The sequence below is a fragment of the Procambarus clarkii genome, chromosome 86 (assembly GCF_040958095.1).
Source record: "Procambarus clarkii isolate CNS0578487 chromosome 86, FALCON_Pclarkii_2.0, whole genome shotgun sequence".
Classification (NCBI taxonomy): Eukaryota; Metazoa; Arthropoda; class Malacostraca; order Decapoda; family Cambaridae; genus Procambarus; species Procambarus clarkii.
The window spans coordinates 20,978,794-20,985,601 of NC_091235.1; positions in this window are offsets into that span (position 1 = coordinate 20,978,794).

A 6,808-nucleotide genomic window follows, 5' to 3' on the forward strand; every position below is an offset into this window, starting at 1 on the left:
GATTGGTTTGAGGATTGGGTAAACCCCCCTGGTATACAGGAGTATGCAGGCGATGAGTCACAATAACGTGGCTAAAGTAAGTTGACCAGACCACACACTAGAAGGTGAAGGGACGACGACGTTTCGGTCCGTCCTGGACCATTCTCAAGTCGACTTGAGAATGGTCCAGGACGGACCGAAACGTCGTCGTCCCTTCACCTTCTAGTGTGTGGTCTGGTCAATATACAGGCGTAAACTTAGACCTGCCATACGTGGGGCGGTCAATATAAGCACTATTATATTATAATATTATATTATAATAAGTCAATATTACTCAATAATAAATTGTGTTATTTTACGGGATAATTATCTTTATTGTTCCTAATTATTATTATATGTATTACACATTCCTGTTATTACTGACTTAATTACCTAAATTCACTTTTGCTGTTTAACATTATAATCACTTGTACACCTCGTTTGACATATTACCCTTTAGAGAACATGACATTTACAATGTCATGTTCAATGACATTGTAAATGTAACAATGTAACAATGTTCCATAGTTACGGCGCCAAGATGGGTTGTGTAAGGTGCCAGGGGGCGACCCCTTACACTGATAAACAACCCAGCGGGTTTTCTTCCTATTGGGGAGTGTGGTACCTCCAGGAGCCTCAAGGATCACAACCTCAGACGTTCTCCTCCAAGTTACAACCTCAGACGTTCTCCTCCAAGTCACAACCTCAGACGTTCTCCTCCAAGTCACAACCTCAGACGTTCTCCTCCAAGTTACAGCCTCAGACGTTCTCCTCCAAGTCACAGCCTCAGATGTCCTCCTCCAAGTCACAACCTCAGACGTTCTCCTCCAAGTCACAACCTCAGACGTTCTCCTCCAAGTCACAGCCTCAGACGTTCTCCTCCAAGTCACAACCTCAGACGTTCTCCTCCAAGTTACAGCCTCAGACGTTCTCCTCCAAGTCACAGCCTCAGACGTCCTCCTCCAAGTCACAGCCTCAGATGTCCTCCTCCAAAATAACTTATTTCATTATTAACAAAATAATGCCTTATTTCTACTGGAGTCAACCGCAAGATGAAGAACTAGCTATGACCAGACAAGATCCTGCAGTCCTGCAAATGCACAGGCTTATAAGATCGTTACAAATTCGTGACAATAGCCTTGCCTCCTTGAGGGAGAGTCAACGTGGACTGGAGTTGGGTGAAGAACTTGTTAGGCAAACTAGAGACCAAAGAGCAGGCTGGTTGTCGTTTGCCCAGACACACCGTAAAGCCTTTCCTCTCTGAATCGCTACACTATAGAGCTTCAACAGGAAAAACTCATCTTTTGAGAGATTTTTTTGTCGTTTTCACAAGGAATGTACATTTCAAGCCTATTTTCTCAGCAAGCGTCCATTTTACCTCAGTTCCTCTCTCCCCCTGAGGTAAGTCATGGCTAATATGGGATACATATGTTTCGTCCCACACCTGAAGCTTCTCATCCACCCTGCTTAGCAAAGGAGCCGGCGGCTGAACGGACAGAAGACTGGACACGTGATCCTGTGGTCCCGGGTTCGATCCCGGGCGCCGGCGAGAAACAATGGGCAGAGTTTCTTTCACCCTGATGCTCCTGTTACCTAGCAGTAAATAGGTACCTGGGAGTTAGTCAGCTGTCACGGGCTGCTTCCTGGGGGTGGAGGCCTGGTCGAGGACCGGGCCGCGGGGACACTAAAGCCCCGAAATGATCTCAAGATAACCTCAAGATAGCATGGAGACTCAAAGCTGACAGCTTCCCACTGTCTTAATAGAGTTTCCCATCAATTGCTTTCTATTTCATTTACGCCAGGTAAGGCCACACACATTCCTATTTAATAAATTATACTGTGTAACGTTAGATTGACTGTGTATATGTACTGTGTACTGTGTAACGTCCAGCTTGACTGCGTGTATGTACTGTGTACTGTGCGACGCTACCGCTGATAACACGGACAGTGTGAGCTAATGGTTGATTGGACAGTGGGATGTCAGGAATGATTTTAAGTAGTGTGGTTTTGATAGTGAAATAAATGTCTTATATACTGCCATATCTGGCTACACACATGGAGTGGGGTCATGATGGTTATATGGAGTGGTGTCAGAGCTAATTATACGTCTAGTGACGCAATGGGAGACATGATGGAGAAGGAAGAGGAACGGGTAGAGAGAGAGAGAGAGAGAGAGAGAGAGAGAGAGAGAGAGAGAGAGAGAGAGAGAGAGAGAGAGAGAGAGAGAGAGAGAGAGAGAGAGAGAGAGAGAGAGAGGGGGGGGGACCACCACACTCAACACCACGACATGTAACACCCCCCCCCCCTGCCCCCCACACGCAACAACATACTCAACACACGCAACAACGCACGCAACATTCCTCCAAGACTTGTGATGTCTTGGCATAAGTCTAATTCTCATCTTGTGATAAGAATTAGCTCCCATTTAAGTCATCAGAGTGCGTAAGACAGTGTATAATTCCATGTCACTGTGTGTTGTGTTGCTTGTGTGTCTTAGATCATTACCAAGACGTTGCTGAGTGCTCAACCATCTCCCCCCCCCCTGGCCACCACCACCCCTCTAACCCCACTCTCCCCCACCCCCTCTGGCCACCACCCCCTCAGTCCCCACTCTCCCATCCCCCTTTGGCAACTACCCCTTCTCCCCCTCTCTGGCAACTATTCCCCCCCCCCCCCACCATCCCTCTTCTTCCCTCTATATGGCAACAACCTCTAGACCAGGGTAAATACTGGTTTGGAAACAGAGTTATTGATTTGTAGACCTATATATAAACGAATATAAATAGGAGCTGCTTTATATGGCCCATTATATGCCCCCATATAGAATTATATGGGCCAGTAGGCCTCCTGCAATGTGCCCTTAATTGCAATATCCTTAATATGGCCATACAACGGGTTGGTCCTTAGCTTGTCTTGCTATGTCGTTTGTAAATAAACTGTGGGCTTCCCTGCAGGCTTGCAGGCTGCTGGTTAACCAACCCGACGCCGAGTCCAGCACCTGGCCGCGATTGGCTGCCCTTCTGCATCCTTAGCGATTCTCCATTCATTCTCACAACGCTTGTCAGCATCCTGGTGAAGGGGAGGCGGGGTGGGGCCGGTGATGAGAGGTCGGGTGAGGTCACAAGGAGGGTGGGGAGGGATGTCTACGGTGATAAGGTGGGGGTCACAAGGAGGGGGGGAGGGATGTCTACGGTGATAAGGTGGGGGTCACAAGGAAGGGGGAAGAGATGTCTACGGTGATAAGGTGGGGGTCACAAGGAAGGGGGAAGAGATGTCTACGGTGATAAGGTGGGGGTCACAAGGAAGGGGGAAGAGATGTCTACGGTGATAAGGTGGGGGTCACAAGGAAGGGGGAAGAGATGTCTACGGTGATAAGGTGGGGTCACAAGGAAGGGGGAAGAGATGTCTACGGTGATAAGGTGGGGGTCACAAGGAAGGGGGAAGAGATGTCTACGGTGATAAGGTGGGGGTCACAAGGAAGGGGGAAGAGATGTCTACGGTGATAAGGTGGGGGTCACAAGGAAGGGGGAAGAGATGTCTACGGTGATAAACGTAGACTTCCTTACATCAAGGACAATATTGATAAGCTATTCAACATACAAATGGAAAATCCACAGGCCAATACACACCAGAACAGACCCAAACACCATGACAATAAAGTCTTGTTTCACCGTCTTTATGGAGTGGTGCTATCTTCAATGTGTTTAGTATGCTTGGTATAACACCACTATGTTCCCTCCATCTTCCCAAATATGTTAAGAACCTGCGAGAGTTCTTTTAAGCAATTCTTGATGAATAAGGAGTTCCAGGAACATCAAGGCCTGGTACATAGGCTCTTGAAATAGCATCTGTAACTAGCTGACATTCTAAATTAGTTGTGAAGGATAGATGAAATTGTTTATGCAATAATGTAAGATGAGGTCTGATAAAGACCTTTTGTGCCCTCTGTAATGCTTTTTTGCGCTACCGCTCACAGGATGGGTATGGGGTGCACAATAAACAATCAATCAATTGTACATACGCGTATTGTTGGCTAACTGTTTTTTTTTTCTTTAAAAGCTATAAGACTACTTGTTTTCTAATATAGCTAGGCCTACTCTATAGACCTACTCTAATGTATGATGTACTGAAATTATTAACTTTTACATATCTGCTTCATTCCTGATCACCAAAATGGCAAAATATACGTTTACAATTTTCAAATAACGTTGAACGTCTAGAAATACGTCAAGTGAAGCTGCGGAAGTGAGCCAGAATACGTCTAGACGTACGTCAAGACGCATTGACGTACGTCTTAGCAGCTTAAGTGTCGATCCTGACGGCTTAGTCCGCGAATATTAAACCGTTTACAACCTTCCAATACTTCACTCGGATCATTTAGAGCACTTAAACCACTTCATCAAATACAAAAAAAGTTGCCTTAAGACTGAGAAAAGCTGAACAGCTCACACGGACACTTAAAGAACTTGAGTCAGAGGTCGTAGCGGGTGCTTCACGCAGGTCGTTTAAGTCAGTCGTTACAGGATCTGCACTTGGTCGTGGCGTCGTAGTAAGGAGGTCTTGGCTCCTTGTTGTCGTTGAGATGAATGGGAAGCTGCGCGACGTGTCAGCGACGGTCAGCACTGTGGGTTCGAGTCCCGACACCACACACAACTCAGCGTCTAGCTAACAACCAATTGTGCTGAGCTGGTTGTTGGGGGAGATGGTTGTTGGGGGAGATGGTTGTTGGGGGAGATGGTTGTTGGGGGAGATGGTTGTTGGGGGAGATGGTTGTTGGGGGAGATGGTTGTTGGGGGAGATGGTTGTTGGGGGAGATGGTTGTTGGGGGGAGATGGTTGTTGGGGGAGATGGTTGTTGGGGGAGATGGTTGTTGGGGGAGATGGTTGTTGGGGGAGATGGTTGTTGGGGGAGATGGTTGTTGGGGGAGATGGTTGTTGGGGGAGATGGTTGTTGGGGGAGATGGTTGTTGGGGGAGATGGTTGTTGGGGGAGATGGTTGTTGGGGGGAGATGGTTGTTGGGGGAGATGGTTGTTGGGGGAGATGGTTGTTGGGGGATATGGTTGTTGGGGGAGATGGTTGTTGGGGGAGTTGGTTGTTGGGGGAGATGGTTGTTGGGGGAGTTGGTTGTTGGAGGAGATGGTTGTTGGGGGAGATGGTTGTTGGGGGAGATGGTTGTTGGGGGAGATGGTTGTTGGGGGAGATGGTTGTTGGGGGAGATGGTTGTTGGGGGAGATGGTTGTTGGGGGAGATGGTTGTTGGGGGAGATGGTTGTTAGGGGAGATGGTTGTTGGGGGAGATGGTTGTTGGGGGAGATGGTTGTTGGGGGAGACACATAATACAACAAGACACATGTTAGGTTAGTTTATTTACCTTATATTGACTACCTGTACCTCCCCCCACCACCTCATTTGTAAGGATCAATTAGTGGGGTTAAGTTAGCTGTCGTGTGGGCAGGGGGTGGATGGGTGGTAGTGGGGTTTTGGGGGTGTAGGATGTGGTGCATCTGAGGGGAAGTGATGAGCAAGCAACAGTGTGGTGATGAGTTATCTTGATGGCCGGAACCATCCACACACCTCCACTCCATCTCCTAGAGGGGAAGGGGGAGTGGCAACCCTCCCTCCCCCACCTAGATTAGGGGGGACACGACCCCCTCCACCTAGATAGGAGAGGGGGGGGAGTAGTGGGTGCTGACTAGAGAGTCACTTCAGCAGTAATGATTGTCTCAGGAGAAGTGTGGAGAGTCGTTATCTTGTGTGGTGGTGGTGGTGGACCTTCAGGAAGCAGAACAAGGTACAGCTAATCAGAAATGGTGTTTGAAGGGATTGGAAGAGGTTAATGGTTGTGGGAAAGGATGGGGAGGTGGATGATAACAGCGAAAGGAAAAAGAGATACATAATGGTGGCATGGAAGAGAAGGAATCTGGGAAGGGAGAAAAGGATAGAAGAATTAGAGAGTTACAGAATGCCACCTGAGAGAATGTGAACACCTGAGAGACATTAGAAATATGTGTAGAATAACAAACCTTACATTGTTTGAGTTAGGAAAACACCATTTGTCATATATTGATAATGTTATCAAAAGATTTTCCCCATTTTGCACCCGCAAGATAACGTAAGATTTTAAGGGTTGACAGATGTTAATCTTCTTGTTTGAGGAGCTGTTCACTTGAGACAGTTAAGCAAGTCCCAGCTGTGTCTGGGTACAAGTGATGAACAACCCAGCGGGTTTTCTTCCTATTGGGGAGTGTTATACATGCTGCTATGGCGGTGTGTCCACTCATAGTATCTATCTTGAGAGGTTATCTTGAGATGATATCGGGGCTTAGCGTCCCGCGGCCCGGTCTTCGATAAGGCCTCCTTTTTGTTACACCTCCCCCCACCACCACAACCCAGGAAGCAGCCCGTAGCAGCTGTCTAACTCCCAGGTACCTACTTACTGCTAGGTGAACAGGAGCATCAGGGTGAAAGAAAGCCTATTTTCGCCTCCACCGGGGATCGAACCCGGGTGGAAGAGAGAACAGATGCTGGGCAGCATGGAACAGAGGTGCAAGGATGGTTAAAGCGGCGGGTGGGAAGGTAAGTGCGTGACGGAAGACCTGGTATCTCTCCACCTGTCTCAGACAGCATTTGCATGGCAACTGGGTGAGGTGGGGGTGGGGGGGGGTGATGGGTGAGGGAGGAGGGGGGGGGAGACCCCACCACTTGTCAGACGTAAATCATTCGCCCTTGGGTTATACAAGCTTCCCCCCCCCCTCACTGTCATGCACACACCCCCTGACCCCTCACTGTCA